The sequence below is a fragment of the Typopeltis vanoorti genome, chromosome 1 (assembly GCF_054136105.1).
Source record: "Typopeltis vanoorti isolate ZY-2024b chromosome 1, IOZ_Tvanoo_1.0, whole genome shotgun sequence".
Lineage (NCBI taxonomy): Eukaryota > Metazoa > Arthropoda > Arachnida > Uropygi > Thelyphonidae > Typopeltis > Typopeltis vanoorti.
In genome coordinates, this window is record NC_143549.1 from 53,744,458 (window position 1) to 53,766,475 (window position 22,018).

General features: G+C 37.8%; 1 protein-coding gene across 1 annotated transcript in view; it reads left to right on the forward strand.

Moving 5' to 3' along the window:
- The window catches only part of Git (ARF GTPase-activating protein GIT1), a 707,749-nt gene that overhangs the window by 216,988 nt on the left and 468,743 nt on the right, over nucleotides 1-22,018 (forward strand). The window lies entirely within an intron of this gene.

Sequence of the window (22,018 nt, forward strand, 5' to 3'; positions counted from 1 at the left end):
CCAGTAACAATATGCGTCAGTGAAAGGTCATTTTCTAACTTGCGCCTTTTAAACACCTATTTAAGATCTACCATGACACAATCACGATTGAACGGACTGGCTTTGCTACACACACACACACACACACAGAGAGATTAATGTAACCACAACTGAAATAATTCAAGAGCTTTGTAAAAAGAAGAGAAAACTGGATTTTATTCATTAAATAAATTTTTATAATCACCTAATGAATTTTATTGAATGAATGAAATTTAACGAATTTTAGTTAAATGGATAAAAATATTTTTAATGCAAATTCATTGTATTAAAAAAATTTTTATCTGTTCAACTCGGCCCCCCCCTCCAAGATTAAATCCTGGGTGCGGCACTGTATACACACACACACACACACACACACACACACACACACACACACACACACACACACACACATAAACTCCTACTACTACTACGTTCACTGGGCAACATCTACAGATGCCATATGGTCACTCCAATGCTCAGTGATGTTCCACACCAGGCCTCGCCATGTAGTCCTGTTGTTTGTTTTCTGGTGGCTTCAACTCTCTGAAGATCAGTCACTTTACACACACCATCCATCTATCTCATTGATGGTCTACCTTGCCTCTTTTTTCCAGAAACTTTACCTTCTATTAGTGTTCTGAGAAGTCCCCCTTGCATTCTTTCTATGTGCCAAAATATTTTAACTTTCTTCTGTGAGTATCCTTAAAGGGCCTTAAAGTTCTACTGATCTTTTCTAACACCCATTCATTTGTATGCCTTTCAGTATATGATATCATCAACAGCCTTCTCTAACACCACATCTCAAAGGCAGATATCCGTTTCTTATCTGACTTCTTTAGGTTCCAAGTCACATCCATAAGTTGCTGTTGGAAAAACAACTGCATCCAAAATCCTCAACTTTGTTCCCGTGGCGATAGATCCATCCTTCCAGATTTTAGACAGGCCTCTCACTGTTGTTTTAGCCATTCCTAACCTTTTTCTGACATCTTCTGAACTGCAGTTCTTTACATTAATAATGGATCCCAGGTACTCAAACTTGCTGACTTCCTCAATTCTTTCTCCATTAAAGTACACTTGTTTCTCAAGAGCTTCTCTGTTTGTTTTTCCTTTGAGAACCATGATCTTTGTCTTGCTAGGATTGAATTGAAGTCCTCTGTTATTACTGATCTTGATAACTTTGTCAAGAATTAGTCCTAGTTCATGTCATTACAAAGGAGTACTGTATCATCAGCATACCTCAGATTACTGATCAATCTACCTCCTATCCTAATTTCTGTCTTGAGCTCATCCAATGCTTCACGCATGATGTCCTCCACATATATACTAAACAAGTGAGGAGAAAGTAAACATCCTTGCCTAACTCCTTTTCCAACTTGAAGCCAGTCAGTCAATCCAACACCTGTTCTTACCTTGGCTTCTTGTTCCTTATACAAGTTGGCTATCAACCTGATAGTGTGTTGAGCAAAACCCATTCTTTTCATTACTTCCCACAGTTTCACATGCTCAACACAGTCAAAAGCTTTAGAGTAGTCTAAGAAACACATTACCAGAGGGAGTCTGAATTCTTTATATTTTCTATGATCTGTCTAAGGCAAAGGATCTGATCTCTGGTGCCCTTACCTTTCCTAAAACCTGCTTGTTCCTCGGGCATCTCTGCCTCAACTTTGACCTCAATCCTATTTAGCATGATCTTTAATAAAATTTTGCTTGTATGAGATATCAAACTAATAGTTCTATAATTCTTGCATGCCTTCATATCACCTTTCTTATGTAGTGGTATGAAAACTGACTTCTTCCAGTTTCTAGGCCATGATCCTGTCTCTCATATCCTTGTAATCAATCTATGAAACACTCTTATACCTCCATCCCCTGTGGCCTTAATTAACTCTTCTGGGATTTCATCTGCACCTGGGGCCTTATTGCTGTTAAGCTGCTTAACTGCTCTTTCAACTTCATGCTTAAGTGGAGGAGGTTCCAAATCAAAATTTTCTTGGTGGGAGGGCTCCACATTTTCTTTATCCACTCTGCTGTACAGTTTCTCACGGTATTCTTTCCATCTGTTTTTGATTTCCAACTCTTCTGTTAGTAATGATCCATTCCTGTCTTTGATGACATTCGATTTAGGCTTAAACTTGTGCTTTAAGTCGCAAACTAAATAAAACAACATTTTATAATTGTACGTTCTCATCTGGAACTCTATTTCTTCACATTTATTAGTATAGAACTTTTCCTTGTCCTGCTTGATGGCTCTTCTGACTTCTCTATGTAATCTCTTGTATTCTTCGGTCCCTGTGTCTCTTTATTTTTCCAACCGCCTTCTTTTGATTAGTTCCCATGTTGAATCTGATATCCCTGGGTCTCTTGGTCTTCTTATTGGGCTGAGATACTTCTTCGCTGTATCCTGTATTATCACCTTGACTTCTTCCCAAAGGCATTTCTGGTGAGTTTCCTCATTGGTCTCCAAAAAATCATCCAACCAAGTTGATGTTTCTTCTGTGAATCCACTAAGAATTACTCTAACATCCAATTTAGTGGGATATGCCTGTCCTGGAAGTTTTTGGAGTCTTAGTCTTACTTCGGCTCTTACTAGCTGATCGTCTGTACCACAATCTGCTCCAGGACAAGTGTGCACATCAGTGATGCTTGTCTTCCATCACTGGAGAGCCAGGAGGTAATCAATCTGGTGCCTTGACCTATCAGTGTTAGATGTCCAAGTATAGGTCCGTCGTGGATGTTTCTGGAAGCAGGTATTGGTAATAACTAATCTGTTAGCACAGGCAAATTCGAACAGTCTTTCACAACTGGTGTTACATTCACCCAGACCAAACATGCCACGCTCCGGCCTGACTCTCATACTCTTTCCCACTTTTGCATTTGAGTCCCCTAAGATGTACAGTATGTCTCTCCTTGGTAGGCAGTGCAAAACAATTTGTAAGTTTTCATAGAATTCCTCACTCTCTTCTTCAGGCCTATCCATGTGGGGTGCATAAACTACCACAATTGATACATTGGTAGGCTGAGCCTTAAGGTCTAATAGAGAGTATCCTATCATTAATGGAGTTATAACCAAGAAGGCTTCTTGCCTGAAATGCTTCAGTATCACAGCTACACCATGATGTTTTGAGTCACCACTTGAGTAAATAACTAGCTTACCATCCTGTCTTTTGAAGTGACCTTCTCTATTCCATCTGATCTCTGTAATTCTCAGGATGTTAATTTTATTCCTATCCATCTCTTTACAGACAATCTATCAAGAGTGCCCATCTGTAAACATTGGACATTCCATGTGCCTATGTAAAATTCCTTTATAAGATTAATCTTATACCTTCTGTGTTGCTCATTCACAGTATCACTGACTTTTGATGGAGACTGTAATATACTTCTCGAACAGGACCCTCTGCCTAAGCCCTGAATGCAGCTCTGATTATTCTGCGTGACAGCCGATGCAGCATGAGATGCATTATAAGGCAGAACCATATTAGCATTTTGGAGTGAAGTCACTTCAAGAAGAAAGTGGTAGGGTTGCAGAGGCCCCTTTTCACATAAGATGAAATAGCAAAATAGGAAAGATTCACCCCTAGCCCCCAAATGCTCTAATAGCATTGGGGGAAGGAGCAAGAAGAAAAGAAAGAAGGAAAGAAAAAAGGGGAGAGACCAGTCTACAGATAATATAACAGATGTATATTACATGAAGTAAGACATGGTCCAGCATCAGGTACCTTGGGTTTGCCATGCCCGTACTATCACCCAACACAAAAACTAGGTGTCATTAATACTCTAAAAAAACAGGGCTTTGAAGATTTGCTCCATTGAGCAAGTGCTTAAAGATTAATTAAAGCTGTCAGCAATACTTTGTAAAAAATGATTACAGCCAAAATGCTATCAACAAAATTCTCTACAAGACCTCACTTAAAAAAAGAGATAAACTAGATTACAATAAAACTGTAACCATTCCATACATTAAAGGGACATCAGATAGTTTGCTAACATCTTCTTTTAAAGATTTACCATTTTCCTCCGGAAAGTTCAGAATAACAGCGTTGAATCTCCTGTTTTCTGCCTCGAGTGACGAATGTACCGTTGATGCGATTAAATTGCGGAGTTCATTAGTGGGTACAGATGCACTTGCAATTGGCTGCTGGTCGTCGAGTGTCTTGAGCTTTGTTTACAACTTTCTGATTTTGGACGAGAAAGTATCGATCGTGTTATCAAGGTGTTGTTCGAAATTTTCAACTTGTTTGCCTAGGTTCAGCAGCTGTTTAACAGAAGGAAGGCACATCAAACATAAAAAAGGCTGGTTCAGTTCAATAAAAAGCTTGAGTTCCAATTCAACTATTTTTGGGCAGGAAGTATGTAGCCAGTTGCAACAAAAATCGCACAATATACCTTTTTTCTTTCGGTAACTTCGGATTCGAAACTGCACACGTGGTATTGTCTTTCGGTTTGTTGGCTATCGGCTGCACTATGCTGACAAGACTCGAAGTAATCTTTCGTTGTTGGCCTTTGTTACCGCCATTTTTACTTTGCATGGTAGGCATAGTGGACACTTTCACGTAGCTGTTTTTTTAATTGTAAAAATAACTGATATGAAGGACTATGGGTACTTACGAGTTGTGTAGAAGTAATCGGCTCCTTAGTACCCTCTGTTTTTCATTTACTGATTATTTTGCACAAAAAAAGATACTTGCAATTACGATAGAATTCGGGAGCACAAGTTTAATCAAACTTATTCACAGGCGTCGCCTATTGGAATGTGATTCCCATGGTTGGACTATTGTTTGCAGTTTTCCAATCCAAACATATGCACCGAACTTATAAAGTAATCTTCACTGGCATGATAACATACATTCCCCTACACTTCTCTCGACTGCCGTCCCCTATCCAAACCCTGGTTCTCCAAAAGATATACCAAACCTGTACAAATGAAATATCAGGCATACCACAACTGGCTCAAATTAAGAACTCCATCCTCCTTCAGTACCTATACCGAAGCCTGAAACACATCCAAAATAATTATTGATGATTCCAAAACAGAATTTGAACAGGCAAAAAGCAGGAAACTTGCAGCCTGTCCTAGTGGCAGCCATGCCTTTTGGTCTCTTGCCAAAGCAATTGGTCGCAACTTTTGCCCTACACTACTCCCACCACCTATCCTACCCAGATGGCTCAATTGCAACATCACCCACAGAAAAAGTTAATCTCCTAGCTTCACACTTTGGCTCCAATGCACACATAACTGACAATGGCAAATGCCCCCCCCCCCCCAGTCATTCCAACTGCCCAACATACAATGCCCCTGTATCCTTTTGCCAGAAAGACATCATAAACCTGTCGTCAAAATTAGACACAAAAAAAGCCCCTGGCTCTCCAATTGTCCTGAAGGTCTGTGCATCAGAACTGACTCCTATCCTATTACGTCTGTACACACTCTCTTACTCCACTGGTATATATCCCAAAGCCTGGAAATTGGCCTATAAATCAACCCATTCCCACAAAGGGTGACAAATCGCTGCCATCTAACTACTACCTATCTCACTCACCTCAATCCTATCTAAAGTGATGGAGAAAACCACCAATTCTCAACTCCTACTCTACCTTGAAGGTACCCAGCTATTAAGCGACCACCAGTACAGATTCCGTCGATGCCGATCAACAGGTGGCCTGCTCTCATATATCACCCATCTCTGGACATATGCCATGGAAAAATTTGGCGAATTCCAAGTAGTTGCACTTGATATCTCTAAAGCCTTTGACCAGGTCTGGCACAAAGGCTTACTGAGCAAACATTCATCATTTGGACTGTCTCGGGACTTCTGCAGATGGAATGCCAGCTTCCTGTCTGGATGCACACTATGTGTGATGGTAGATGGCTCCCTATTCTCCCACCATCCAACTAATGCTGTGGATCCCACAAGGTTCAGTTCTCTCACTGATCCTCTTCCTTCTGTACATCAATGACCTACTTCAGTTGACCTCCAACCCAATACACAGTTTTGCAGATGACAGCGCATTTCATTCCTCCCTTTCATTTGATAAACCTTACTCCACACAACTCACTTCAACCCACAGAACATCAACCACAACTTCCCTTAATTTGGACCTTCAAGACATCCTCCAATGGGGCTCAGATAACCTTGTCAACTTGAACGCCAGTAAAACCCAGTTCTGTCTTATTTCCCACAAAAAAGAACCATTTTCTTCTGTATTATTTTTGATAACACTCAAATTCCCAGACAAAATGAAATTTCTCTTCTCGGAATTACCATGACATCAGGCCTCTCCCAGCAAAAACACATCACATTCTCATTGCATTCTCAGCTTCCAAAAAAACTAGGATTTCTTTTTCGCTCAAGAAATTACTTCACTTCAAAACAGCTGTTAACCTTATACAAATCTCATATCTGCCCAGCTATCGAATTCTGTTCTGTCATTTGGAGTGGGGCTCCTAAAAGCTCCCTCAAAATGCTTGACTCAATACAGAGGAGAATTAGACTGATAAATGATCCATCTCTTACCAATTCACTTCCCCCTACTTTCACATAGATATTTAGTCTCTGCAATTCGTATATTCTACAAATATTTTCATGGAAAATGCTCATTTGAAACAGCATCAATAATTCTCCCGCTCTGTACTAAATCCATCGGAACACGTACAACTACCTCCCCAATATCCCTTCACAGTACACCTTGAAACCTACAGATCAAGTTTCTTTTCCTTCTCCTTCATCCCTGCTACTTCTGTACTGTGGAACAGTCTTCCCCCTGATGTATTTCCCAAGGAATACAATATACAGGCTTGTAAATCGAATGTCAACAAGTTTCTCCTTTCCCATTCCACTACTCATATATCTTACTAAAGCACTATAGATTGACCAGCCAACCTCTCTTATATGGGCCCAAAATAAAAAAATAAAATAAAATAAACAGAATACTGCAGAAATACAACCTTAAAGCTACCTTTAAACCTCCTGCAAATTAAAGAACTTACTCAACTCATCCAAAGACCCACTCCCTCAGCTGGCTCACCCTGGAGTATACCGTATTTATTGCACCTGTAGCTACCCTATATAGGGGAAACAGGATGCACAATTCCTACCAGACAAAAGAAACATAAACAACACATTAAATATAATAACGATGGTGAAGCTGGCCTTTCTGATCATGCCCTGAACACTTTACATAGAATTGACTGGAAAAGCACCAGTTGTTTACATCACACCAAAATATGGTATGAACGTAAATTTAAGGAAACCTGTGATATTCTTATGAACCACTGTAATCTTAACAGTAATGATGGTCTAAAAATTTCAAGCACATGGAAGGCACATATTCTACACACTTAACCTTTCTCCCTAAGAGTTAACTATAAATAGGACCATAGATAATCCAGGATCTTAAATCTAATTCAACAATTGTCATGTTAAATTAGGACATCATTGTTACTGTAAGAAATCTCTAGTTTCTCTGATGCTATCTTAAGTAGAATATAGCTTTGATGTAGTTTTTTTTAATTAATTAATTTTTTATTTTATTTTCACTAGAGGTCATGCCAGTAGAGTAACCGTTGATCAAATCACTATCTCTTTAGCACACTGTGTGAAATGTAATTCAGATTGTCTCTGTATACATGTATATACTCCAGATGATGACCTTAATATGAATGTCAAAACGTCGGAAAATTAAAATAGTTATTTATAACATGGTTGTAGAGCCCATAATTTGTCTAAAATAAATGCATGCTTTTTCTTTTAAGTGTAAGACAAGCTTGTCTAGTTTCACTATTCGCCTTGGTTTCCTGACAAAGTGTGGAGGTTTTTTTCTTTCTCTGAGTATTTAATGTAGATATAATATTGACTCTGCATGAAATAGTTGTAATCTAGTAATTAATTTTCTAGTATGTTTGGTAGTTACTTGTTCAAGCTTGGGAATGTCATCCTCATCACTTTATTTTCATCCTCTGATGTTTTGTTTCAATTTCCTCCTAAAAAATCTTCGTTTTCATTATAGTATTGAATGACCATCATTGGATGCAAGCACTTCATAGGTTCTTGTTGTTTGAGATACTTGTGCCATGAGAGGTTACTTCAGTTTAAGAAAGCTTCATCGTTTGTGATGTGGTTCACATCTAATGGAATGTCATTTTTACTCTTGGCCATATCCAGCATAATCATGATTGAATGATTAAAGCCAATCCATGGTGAGCAAAACAGTTTTGAACAGTGTGTGTGTCTTGTTATTTATTCCTTGCCAACTATTAGCCATAAACTGTATTGTTTGTAACAGATTAACTTTTTTACTGACCTCCTTAGCAGTAGGCAAGAACCACTCAATTTTTTCTTGATTTCCATTTCAATTGGAGTACGTACCCAATCTCCAACCAATAGGTTGCTGGTTTGAATTCCACCATGGGCTTGGATGTATGTGATTTTCTTTAGATGGGAGATGAATTTCATTGCTCAGTGTGAGACCATTGCTTCACTTATTGGAGGCCTGAAGTGGCTTGAAAAAGTTCCATGTTTGGTCTCTAGAGTAGGGTTTCTGGACTGCTTAAAATGAAAAATAAATAATGAAATAATTACAAAAAATATATAAAATTGATAAAAAAAAAAATGGGGAAAAAATCCTTAACCCACTCACAGTACAAATGTACTATAGGATTACTAAAAACCTTTCATGGGTGGGAACCATAAAAAATAAATAAAAAAATATATTCCATGTTTCAACTCATAAGCCAGTTCTTAAAAAAAAAAAAAAAAAAAAAAATCGGATACTATCCATGCAAATCACATACTAGCCACGCATTTTTGTTTGCACAGTACTGATCTGGTCAATTCTCTGTTCTGATCCATTAAAGCATTGAGGCCTGGCCTGTTTTTCCAATAACTAACCACTTTCGTTTACTAGTTTGGACAGATTTGAATAAGCATAACAGTGTTCCACAATATTGTTTTCATTGATCCAAACAGTGTAGTGTATTTATAACACAGAGAACTATCCAATGTAGCATGATAAAATAGCCCCATTTCAATTGTATTGCAGGTGTTATCAGTACTGAATTTTTGAATCAAGATTATGTAATTTATCGAACACTTTCGGTGGTAAAGGCTACTGGTTGTCCTAATTAAGCAGCATTGTGTCCCAAATATATTAAGCAAATTCTTGTTATATATTCACATTTGTTTTTGCTTTTCTAGACTTGCCTGATAAAGTGGATGCCCCGATTAAACCAGTGGACTAAATTATTGGCACCTTACATCAACTGACTCCTGAAATTGTACTTTCCCATAATACTTTAGTGCTCCAGTCCAGTCAGCCAAATTTATGTTTTTTGTTTTTCCTCTTGACTTTAGATATTCCTTTTTACATATATGCAGAAGTATGCTAAGCTGCAGATATAACATTAAATGGGTAATATAATGGAAAAAATCATGACTGTCAGTAAAAAAGAAAAGAAATAAAGTATGCCACCTTAAACCAATTCATCGCTTTTTTTCTTCAGAATGACACCCTAATGGATGTAAACTCTATATATCACCATAGCTAAGCAAATGCTTAGCCATGGCAATATCGTCAATTCTTTTTATCAAATTACTATATAATGCAGATTCTTTTTTTACTTTAAGTTGGCTAAGAAATATCTCTGTTTATATTCTGACTTTCAAATTTAGCAAAAGCAAAGATTACATGCTGTTCATGCACTATGCTGCATGAAGAAATTTCATACTGCATACTTTGCTTGCTGTTGGTTAAAACTGGCTGTTTTCCTTTCTAAATTGAGTTCATTAATTTCAGTAATACAAAATTGAGGTATCAATATATACTGCCGATTTCTGTCATTTATATACTACAGAATTAAAAGAAGTATTCTGTTTTTTAGCATAGATTTTCATTTCCTGTTAACTGTCTGTGAGAAAACAATTTACTACTTAAGTCCATAGGCAGTATATTTTTAAAATGTTTGGAAACGGATGTTTTTTCCAAGAAAACACACACATAAAAAAAATTAACATTTGGTTTCAGAATCATTCTTCTAGAATATATAGTAAGTGAGTGATGTTAATCTGTCATACAGCATTCTAAGTAATGAAATTAATTTCCTGGCTACTTTTATGTTAGCAGATAAACATAAAAAATAGACACATATGTAGAAGAGAAGGCAACTTCCTGGAAAAAATAATCATCCAGGGTAAACCGGGTTAGAAAAGAAAAAGAGGAAAACCACCCTACAGGTGGATTGACCAAATATCAAGAATCACTGGACTTAAACTAGAACAAGCGATAAGAGAAGCGCAGGAGAGAAAGAAATGGCAAAACATCATCAGGAAGGTCACGAGTCCTCAGACATGAGGAGATCCGAGATGGGGGGGGGGAGAGAATACTAGCATGGACAGCCATTTACCAGAATTGTGTAATTTTACTTGTGAAAATTATATTGTTTTGACAAATGTGAAGATAAAAAAATCATTTTACTCACTGCAAATTTTGAGTGTGTACTTCTACCTCTTTGACAATTAGAAATTTGTACTGTTTGTTCTTAGAGAAATAAACCTGCTAATTACAGTGTAAAATTGTATAATTTAACTTTAATTATTTTTCTATTTTCGTACACACACACACACACACACACACACTACATAGAGCTAAAGTCTTCTCTTATATTTCTAAACTCACGCTGAATTGAAGTCCCCTCCCCCATTTTCTGCCTTGCCTTAATCTTTATCGTATGTATGACTGACCTTAATTCTAATTGCCAGCCAAATGTCTATGATTTATTCAGTCCCTTACACTCTACAGTTTGGTGTCAAAAAAACAAAATTTATTTGTTTTTTGACTGCCAGCCAAAACTGTATTTCCAAGAGTGAGGGATTGAAATGTGGAACAATGACAGTGCAGGTGCTCGTAACTTTAATAGAAATTTCTTATTATCTTATTCAACCCTTGGGTTACTCATGGCAATATTTACTATCACACAGGTTTGTAAATTTTTTCGAGATAGTGCATTGACAAGTATCAGATCAGCGTGCTGTTAACAAGTAATTTTTTTTTTAACTAAGAAATGCATGTACAGTTAAAGCAACAATTCCTTATAGCTATACATCCCTAGCCTATCTAAATCTTGATTATTATGCACTCTACAATAGACTTAAGACAATACAATACTATACAGTACTCTATTATACAACACAGTATTATACTCAGTTAAGATAAGACAACAAATTATTGCATACCATTTCACAGTTGCGTATGTGAATATCACAAGAGCTCCAACTTATAGTTATTCACAGATCTTCCTTTATAAACAGTCCTTTGTATTCAGTGAAAGTTTCGTCAGGATACCTCGTTCTTCTGTCTTGATTATGACATTTCTTCTATTTCTCACTAGGACGTCACGGTAATGCATTTCATTCGATGTGAATTACAAGTGATGTCCCCTTTTTCCTTCCTTCCTTCCTTACAGTAGTTATGACTGGAAGCTTTTCTATTGGGATAATTTCTGAGGAGATCTGGACTTCATCGGCAACTTTTCAGACTTTTCCTTTGGTTCCCAGCCACAGGTGCTGGTGGTCGCTGAGAGCCTGGCTACTTCTGAACTTCTTGAACCCTGGGAGCATGTGTACCCTGGGAACACCTGGGAACCCCTTTTTCTACTCACCAGGTCACTTAAATATCCTTTTCCATTCTTTGTCTTTACTTGTGCATTTTTTGCACTTATCTTCAGGCATGCTGATATCATTTTCGCACACCTTTTACCAAAATCTTTGTTCTTGATGATTTTTTTTAATCTTCATAAATCTTTACAACTTTTCCTTCAAGGCTTTCCTTTTGTTCTTTACTATTCTAGGCAACTTTTTTGCTGATTCATTACTTAACACAGGATGATTCTTTTTCTTTGTGTTAAGCTCAATTGTTTTACAAGTAATGTAAAAATCATACATATATTATACATTATAACTATTTTTTTTCATATATACTTTATATCAACTTTGCATTATATCTTATGTATTTTCATGACTTAAGACCCTTGTAAAACCGAGCTTGATAAGTATAGAATAATTCATTGTGCGAGATTTTGCAATAGCATATAAGATACATTGCTGTGAATGATTAGAAATTTGCTAACAGAATAGGAAGATTTTCATCACAACTAATTTAACTCATCGCAGTAAATACCTGCCTTGTCAACAGCAACATCTAGGTTGAAATTCATATATTTCACTAGTAAATGTGTTTAAGAGTGAAAATGAAATATTCATTGCTAATAACTCTAAATAAGCATAGAGAATGAATTCCTCTAATTCTCTTACACTTACCCCCCCCCCACCACTACATCTGTCTGAAAAACAAAACCAAACAGTTGCATAGTGGCTTCAATAAAAATTATACAGATGTAAAATAATTCAAAGGTATCTTGTTTTTACTTGATTTCCTTTTCAATATAATATGATAAAACTTTTATTTCATTAATTAAAACATTAATGCAGAATAATTAATATCATTACCACACATTAATTTTATTTTTTACTGATTTTATATAGTAAAATTGTTCATTTACTACAATACAGAAGAAACAAGAAAGAATAAAACATGAGATATATGGATTTCAGTATAATAAATGTTTCTTTTAGTGGTAATTTATTAGTAACATAATGCCAACCAAATTCATACCTGTTAATGCACTTGATCAATTTCAAAGGTATTTTGTAACTTAAAAATTGTTTGAAATAACTGCTCTTGTTAAATATTAATATACTTGTGAGCATGCTTTATTTCATTGTGTATGTGTTTCATATTTGTTTCATTTGTTCTTGTGTTTCAGTTAAGTATTTAAATTTTTTTTTTTTTAATTCAACAACAGGCATAAAGTAATTTGGAAATTTTCTGTGGGCTTGGCTGGGGAAAAAAAAGGTGGGTTTGATACATGAAGCACACTAGTATAGGTGGGCATTCCATGCAATGGAGGATCAGATATGTGAATTTCTTCATTATTCTACATATACCTCATGGAGATATATTAATTATTCATTACCAATTTTTCAAATATTGATAATCACTTGTTATGTAGAAGTGAGCTAAACTAAAATAATACATGATATATAATGTAATAAAGAAAAATGATGACTTTGCAGATAAAGATTTTAAAAACTACATTTTCCCCAACTTCTGAATAGCATTGATTAGGTGCTGATATGTTGTAGTCAACAATAACATGAAATTTTGCAAAAAGATTAATTTTTATGATACCGACCCATATTTACTTCTCATTATACTGTATTTGTTTATATGCAAGCACAAACACCATATGGGTCCTCCAGATTCTTGGAATGATTATTAAGTATGAGATAGAAGGCTTCAGAAATGTCATTCGTGGTGATTGATGCATTTTCCCTACAAGTTGTGCCAATATTAGTTACAAGTAATTATAATTAAGAAAATAACCCTTGATATTTCAACCTCTATATTGAGGTCATCAGGAAAACATACATATATATAGAACACAAGCTACATTACACTGCACAAAAGTAAGATAAATCTAAATGCTTTGTTAATCATTTACCATATCCTGACTTCTGGTGAAAAAAAAAATTATAATTAAAAAAATAATAAGAGATAAAATATACACAAAAATATAAATTAACAAAATAAAATAATTTTTATACATATCAGTATACTGATATACAGGTAAAAAATAAATAAAAACCTTAAATAAATTAAACAAAAAAACTTTTATAGCAGAACTACATTAAACACATCTCTAAAGTCCACTTATTTTCCAACACAAGAAAATCATTTATTTCAAATGGTTTTCTTGAGTTGGAATTCTGCCATCATGTTCTAGATGCTATATAGATTGCAATGGGTCCTCCAGATTCTTGGAATTGTTAATTCATAATTTTTGTTAAGAATTGGATGATGCTTCAGCATCTCACAGGCTTCTTTGAACTTTCTTTCAAACCAAGTTTTGGTGTAGTCTAGAGACTTAGTGCCTTTCCAGTTGATTCTGTCATGTTTGAATTTTTGTGATCGCACAGGCCTGTTTTACCATAGTGGAGGAATTTAATGTGCTTTATGTTCATCTTTTTCTTATTGGGATGGTGCACCCTGTTTCCCCTATAAAGGGTAGGTTGCAAGTGCACTGAATTTTGTAAATCCCCCTGGGTTGGCAAGATAGGGAAGGGGATCTTTCGATGAGCTGAGTACCCTACCTTTCTTTCTTTCTTTTTTTTTTTTTTTTTGTATTTATTTACAGGTTTCTGCACTTTGAGAGATTCAAAATGTATTTACAACAAACACATTTGAAATAAATGGTCTTTCTATTTGCCTTGTAATATAATATAATAAAATGATGCCTGTAAAGCCTTCCATTCATTAGTGGAGCTGGCTGGCACTGGCTGATTGCTAAATTTTCAAGAATTTTGTGAGCCAGCTCTTAAACCAACAATAGCTATAAACTGTAGAGTAGCAAGCACTTCAATTCACAATAGCTAACAGAATTTGGGCAATAAGATTATATATATATATGATGATACAAATCCAGCAGGGCACTCATCATTTTGCATATGTTGCAGCCTATAACACGTTTACAGGAATATTTTTTTTCGATAAACACAGCTTAATTTTGCTTAGACTGCTTCTTCTTCTTAAGGTGAAAATATTCCCATGCTCAACATCTGTCATGGATTTCGTGTCTCTAGAATTGTTGTGAACCTAATAGGTCATTAACTTTTAAGAAGAAGCAGCCAAAATAAAAGCAGATGTTTACTGATAATGGAATTCATTTATACTTTTTTTTTGGGGGGGGGGTGTAATTCTAACAGAGGTAAACCTCTGTTAGAGGTTCTCCCTTTGTAGAAAAATGGGGTGGTGGTGAAAAATGCAGTGCACGAAACTAATCTCTTGCATCACACATAATGTACAAGAGAAGTAATGCTAAAAAGAGCACCACAAGCGAGAACAAGATGGCCAGCCCTGCTAACGAGGCTATTGGAGTTGTGGAAGAGATGAATGAAAATGAATTAATCTCCAAAATAGCAAAATTAAAGCATCAGAGAAATGACGTGGGAATTGCAAAAAGTCAAGAGGCATTTAAATGAACATAGGGAGATAAAGAAAATTAAGCAGCAAAATAAGAAACAACAAAGCAAGGAAACAGGTAAGTCAGGAAGTAACAGAAATTAGGTAAGTGACATTGTTAGTAAATGGAAAGAAGTTATTTGGTATGGTGATTCTATAAGAAAACATGCAATTGATGAGTGAATTATAACTTCAAGTTTTCCTGGAGCAAAAATTAATAATATGAAGGAAGCAATTCAAAAACAGAAAAGAAAAGTAAATGAAATCGTAATCATAGTAGGTTAAGTCATTTACTCTAGTTAAATCATTAGGTACTAATGACTTAACTAGCGATAAGTTCAGTATTAGAGAGAGAGAGAACATGAAAGGAAGAGGCAAGAGCGAAGAGTGAGAAAGCCAAAATTGTCAGTATTTTACCTCCATATGATAAAAATGAATCAAAAAGAAGGGCTATGATGGCAAACGATTCAATGCGTAGGCTATGTAGAAGGAATGGATGCAAGTTTTTGGATGTGTGGAGTGAGTTTGAGGGAAGATTGGAATTGTATAAGAGGGATGGCCTACACCTGAATTCGTTTGGTATCAGGAGTCTGGAAAAACTATTTACTGGTATGAGACCTAACACAGAGAGAGTCAGAGAAACTAAATTATAAAAGGAGGAATGGTGAGAATGTGAGTGTAAGAGTGACAGTGTTATGTAACTGTGCGATCATGATGGGAATGAGCTTTGTCTTGGAAATGTTGGTGAGGAGAGAATGATTTCTACTTTGTGCTTGTCTGATTCGGACCCATCAAACATGTGCAAAGATGTCTACATGCATAAGGCATTAGAGAAGAATAGAGATCTGCAAGTTGTTCAACTGTGTTATGCAGACTGCAGACAAGAGTATTACAAAAGAATATGCAGGTAGAGAGTTGGTTGCCTTAGTCAGTATTATGGGACCTCAGATTGTTGGCATTAGTGTGACCTGGCTATGAGAATCAGACATACTAACTGGTATCGAATGTAAAGGGGTACACTATTTTTGGGAAGGATAGACAACTTAGGAGAGGAAAGGAAAACCATTGCTTATCTGCTCCACCAAAGACCAGCCACTTCCCTTAGACCCACCTGGAGTATACCAGGTCACTTGCAGTTGTAAACTGTCCTACTATGGCCAAACAGCAAGACATCTAAATCAGGATATCCGAACATAAACCCTACATCTGATTTCACCAATACAGCCGCTCAGGACTTGTTGGCCATGCACTAGATACCCACCACAGAATATGCTGGAAGTAAGCCACTTTACTGCACTGCAGCAAATATAAATATGAAAGCTTATTCTTGGAATCACCCTCAGCTCGAAAAAGCTTCCCAAACCTCAACAAATTTGGTTGTCTTGGTTGTCATGCACCCAAATTTGTTGAGGTTTGGGAAGCTTTTTCGAGCTGAGGGTGATTTAGCCCCCTAGGAAACATCTTGAGGACTTAGGACCAATGCCAGTTGCCTTCTCCAGCCACATTTGCTCGTTGGTAGTGCTTGCATGCACATATCATAGCTTTATGTTCCCAGAAGATGGCAATGTAACATTGCTGAAATATTGGAAGGTATTGATTAAAGTTTTTTAATTAATATTTTAGTATACGTTGTCATTTCCTGAAAAATTTACAGTCAGTGGGAGACTTTAATTATCCAGATATTGATTGGGTAGCAGTAGAATCTCATGAGAAGAATGAAAATGCATTTATTGAGCTCTTGTGGGACAACTTCCTCAAGCAGCATGTGACAGAAGGAACTTGAAAACAAAGAGTGTTAGATTTGATTATAGTGTCAGAGGGTGTTTCAGTTAAAGATGTAACTATTCTGCCTCCAGTTGGTAACAGTGATCCTGCGGTACTCACTTGGGAAGTGACTAAGTTTATGAATGTTCCATTCATAAACTTAGTCACTTGAAATCTGAACTTCAGAGCAGGAAATTATGACCAACTGAGGAGTATACTCAGTTCTGTGGAATGGGATCAGTTGATGGATGGGAAGAATATCAACAGTACATCGGAATCATTTAAACAATACTTAAACGATGCGATATCAACGTGTGTCCCATGTCTTCAAAGAATAAATAGGGGAGGAATCAGATGGGTGTGTAATCTTATTAAGCAAGAGATTCATAAGAAAAGGATGATGTGGAAGGAATACTGTGAGCATAAGGATAATGTGCATTATGAAAATTATAAGCAGCAGGCTAGAATAGTGGCAGCTGTTGTACGGAAAGCAAAGTGAGTATGAAAAGAAATTGGCTCTGAATGCTAAAGGCAACCCACAAAAATTCTGTCGATATGCTACAAGTAAAAGAAAGAAAGAATATGAAAGAATAACTGTTCTAAATGCAGATGGCATGAGGGTTAATGCAGAAGAGATTATTCAATTAACGAGTGCCCATTTTCTTAAAAGCTATCAATCTTGCACACAACATTGAGCTTACTGCTACTTCTTCACTGGATGAAGAAACTCGGGTGTATGAGGATGAAGTATTAGAGCTGTTGCACAAACTGAATAAGAATTCAGCAATAGGGACTGATGGGATATCAGCATTCATGCTTAAAGGGTGTTCATCTGAACTGACTATTCCTTTGACCAGGCTGTTTAACATGAGTCTCAGAACAGGGAAGAAAGATTCTGCAGGAATGGAAAGAATGTATGACAATTCCATTGCACAAGGGTGGTGCAAAGACCAATGTATTCAACAATCAACCAATTAGTATCGCAGGAGTGGTGGTGGTGAAGATTTTGGAAAAATTGGTCAGGGCTCGCATTCAAAAATGGGTTGACAGCTTCAGAAAGTTAGTCATTCTCTGGCATTGGCAAGCAGGTTTCTCTCCCAGAAACTAGAGTTTTTACTCATGTAATTCAAGAAAATCAACTGCTCAACTTTTGCTTAATGTCTTCTGTAATCTCCTCCTCCTCCCTGTTGGATACCTAATTAAAATCACTGGTTGCCTGAGGGCCAGCTGTGAGTGGAGATTTGCTGCCAATTCAATTTTATTCCCTTTGGGAATAAAATGTGTTAGTGGATATATAATATATATTAGTGGATATATACTTGTAATATATACACACACATGGACAAAGAAATTAGTGCAACAAGAAGGAAGCATAGGATTCAACTGAAATTTTATTGGTGTAATGATAGCGAATGATGCATACAATGGTAAAAACAGAGCTGAAGGACAATTACAAAGGGATCTGTGGTACGCATTCCGGTCATCATGAATTGCACCGCCTCGTGTGGCATTACATGCTGCAATATGGTCTGGCATGGTGGCAAGCAGACGCCTGATGTCCTGCGACAGACTGGCCCAAACGTGTTGGATGCTGTGCTCCAAATCCCAGATATTGCAGAACAGTGGGAGCTGCTGTTTCAGCTGCTCCGAAACGTGCTCAATAGGGAGACAAGTCCGGGGAGCAGGAAGGCCATGAAAGTGTCTGTACATGACGTAGGCAAGCCTGGGCAACCCGAGCCATGTGCGGATGGGCATTATCCTGCTATTATAGCGCTCCTGGTATCCCAGCCAGGAATGGGAGAACGTGGGCGGTAGGATGTCATCCACATACTGCTGCCCCCATCAATGCATCACGTACCACTACGAGAGGTGATCAGCTATCGTAGGCTATGGTTCCCCAGACCATAATGCCTGCAGTGTGGGAGGTGTGGTGCTCAATAGTGAGGTCAGGATCGTGTCCTTGACCAGGGGTCCTCCACACCCGGACATGATGATCCTCTGTCCCCAAGACGAAGCAGCACTCATCATTGAAGATCACACGTCGCCAGTCTGTGGCATTCCACGTTGCTCTCGCCTGGCACCACTGCAAACGGAATCGGCGATGTTGCGGTGTTAATGGGAGCACACATAAGGGGCACTGGGATCGTAGATTTGCCTTTGTGAGGCGTCGGAAAATGGTTCGTGGGCACTCAGGAGCCCTGTATCTGCCTGTGTAGTGGATTGGGTCACCGTGGGATCCCTCCGTGCTTGCTACAAGATCTGTCAATCCTCTCTAATGTTGGTCCTCCTGATCTGACCGGTTCCATTCTGTCATGTGGCAGTGCCGGAACATGTCCACAGCTTGCAACACTGTCGGATGGTATGGTCAGAATGGTTCATATGCATGCCTGTATGCCACGCCGACCATCCTCCAGTTTTCAGGCCAATGATAATGCCTCTGTCAAAGTCCGTAAGTTGCTTAAATCGACGTCTCTGGTATTATTGTCACTCTGTACTCTAACTTGTGTCGGCTGGTGCTTTTCGCTTTAATTGGCTATTGACTACACGCCGGCTTTATAAAGCTGCCGGTTCGTGCTTGCAGTGCCACTGCAGGGTGTTTGGGCATGTGCAATCACACCAAACTTGGATCATTTGCATACCACCCTGTACTCTAGCTATTTGCTTAGTTTTGCCATTGTACCATATTTTCTTCCTGGTGCACTAATTTCTTTGTCTGTATGTGTATTAATAATTCATTTTCAGTCCACTGCTAGATGGTATTTCCAAGATTTCTCCACTTGATCTTGTCCTGGGCTTCTTGTTGCAATGCCACTCTAATTTCATCCCTCCATTGGCTAGGCAGCCATCCTCTTGGTCTTTTACAGTCTCTTAGAGGTCCAGTTTATTATTTCTGTAGTCCATCGTTGGTCAGATGTTATCTGGCCCTTCTTGTAATTCCCATCATGCATCTTTAATTTTCATTCTTCTCTGAGTGATCTCCTTTGAATGTCTCTCTGGTTAAGGATCCATAGATAAGAATTGGTATGATGCACTGTTTAAATAACTTTCTCTTTAGACATAAGGGTAGGGTGCTTATAAAGTTATTATGGTTTTTACCAGATGCACTGCATGCCAGTTTGATGTGAGTTTGGTGAAACCACTTCCAATGGCTGAGCAAAGGATAGCTCTTTCCAGGTTCCCTCCTGTGACCCCTTTGTAAATTAGAGGTAAGAGACTAAAGGTCTATCTATAGTTTTTCAGGTCTTCTCTGTCCCCTTTTTTGATTTAAAAGAATCACTATAATATTTTTCCACTCCATAGGAATTCAGCCTTCATCAAGGCATTTATTAAATGATTGGACAGTACTATCTTCACCTCCAGATGAGCAGCTTTTAAGGTGTTTGCAGTTATATTGTCTTGTCCTGGGACTTGGTTCATTTTCTTGATACCATGGGTAACTTCCTCTCACAGGATGGTTGCTCTTTTTCCTTAGGTATGATTTTTACTATACCTTAATCATCTTTAATATACAGTTTTCTATAGAATTTTTCTACCATCTTCAAAATCTCCTTTCTGTTTTTAGTAACTTCACCATTATCATTTTTGAGGGAAGTTATTTGCTTTCTTCCATTTCCAAGTTGATGCCAGGTGTTTCACAGGCTGTGGTTATTCTCAGTTATTTCTGAAGAAGCTCACAGTTATATTTTCTTATGTCCTCTGTAATACACTTCTGTACAGTCTTGTAAAGTTCAACATACTCTTTTTGCAGATGATAGATTTTCTTTAAGCTTCATACACTATCTGATCAAAAGCATCCGGCCACCTACTCGAAACTGTAAATCAGACTTTCCCTGTGTCACACTTTCCAGTAGTGGACATTAATATGGGGGAGGGGGGGTCCACCCTTTGCTTCTATGACAGCTCTAACTCTGCTGAGGAGACTTTCTATCAGGTGCCAGAATGTCTCTGGAGGAATGGCAGCCCATTCTTCTTGAAGTTTGTGATGTGGGTTTTTGGGGGGTCTGGAACGAAGTCGGAATTCATCCCAAAGTTGTTCTATGGGATTCAGGTCAGGGCTCTGGGCCACCCAGTCCATTTCCGGAACGTTATTGTCCACAAATAACTTTCCCTCACAGACCTTGCTTTATGACAGACAGTAGTCATCATCAAATCGATCTTCTATTGTAGACAGTATGCAACGGGTCAAAATGTCCTTGAACCCTTCCGCATTTAGATTTCCATGTAGTGTTATGAGAGGGCCAAGCCCATTCATGAAAAACACCCACACTGTAATGCCACCTCCTCCAAATTTCACTGTTGGCACTACACATGCTTACAGGAATCGTTCTCCAGGCATTCGCCACACCCAAACCCTCCCATCGGACTGCCACATGGTAAAATGTGATTCATCACTCCAAATCACACGTTTCCAGTTGTTCACTGTCCACTGCATTGCTCCTTACATGACTGCAAGTGGCGCTTAGGAGAAATGTTTGGTTTATGGGCAGCTGCTTGACCATAGCGCCCCATTCCTCTTAACTCTCGACGCACAGTCATTGTGCTGGCTGCACAATGACTGTGCTTAGAGAGTTACATACAGTCAGTAGCACCGTAGAACTCCTGGGTAATTGTTTCACTTGATGTCTAGCTATTTCCACAAACTACCTTCTTCAATGCTCGATGGTCCCTGTCTGTCATTAAACACGGCCTACCTGACCATGGTTTTGTTTTGGTTGTGCCTTCACATTTCCACTTCAAAATCATGTCAACAACTGTTGACTTGGGCAACTCGAGGAGGGTTGAAATGTCTCTGACAGATTTCTTACTGGTGTAGCAACCAATAACTAGTCCATGTTCGGAGTTACTAAGCTCCCTTGACCTAGCCATTCCGCTCGTACTTCTTATCACTGAACAACACACGGCTTCCTGCCTCCTTTTATATCAGTAAGTGAGGTTGTAATGACATCTAGACATCAGTTTACGATTTACAGATGGGTGTCCGGATACTTTTGATCAGATAGTGTATTTCTTCTTTTCTGCATGAGTATTTGGGCCTTTCTAAAAACTTTATTCCAGGTTTTTTAGTATTTTTGCCTCCAATCTTTGTGACCACTTCCATCATTGTTTTGGTAATTCTCCTGTTAATTGTTATGTGATTTTCTTCTTCTTCCTTCAAGATTTT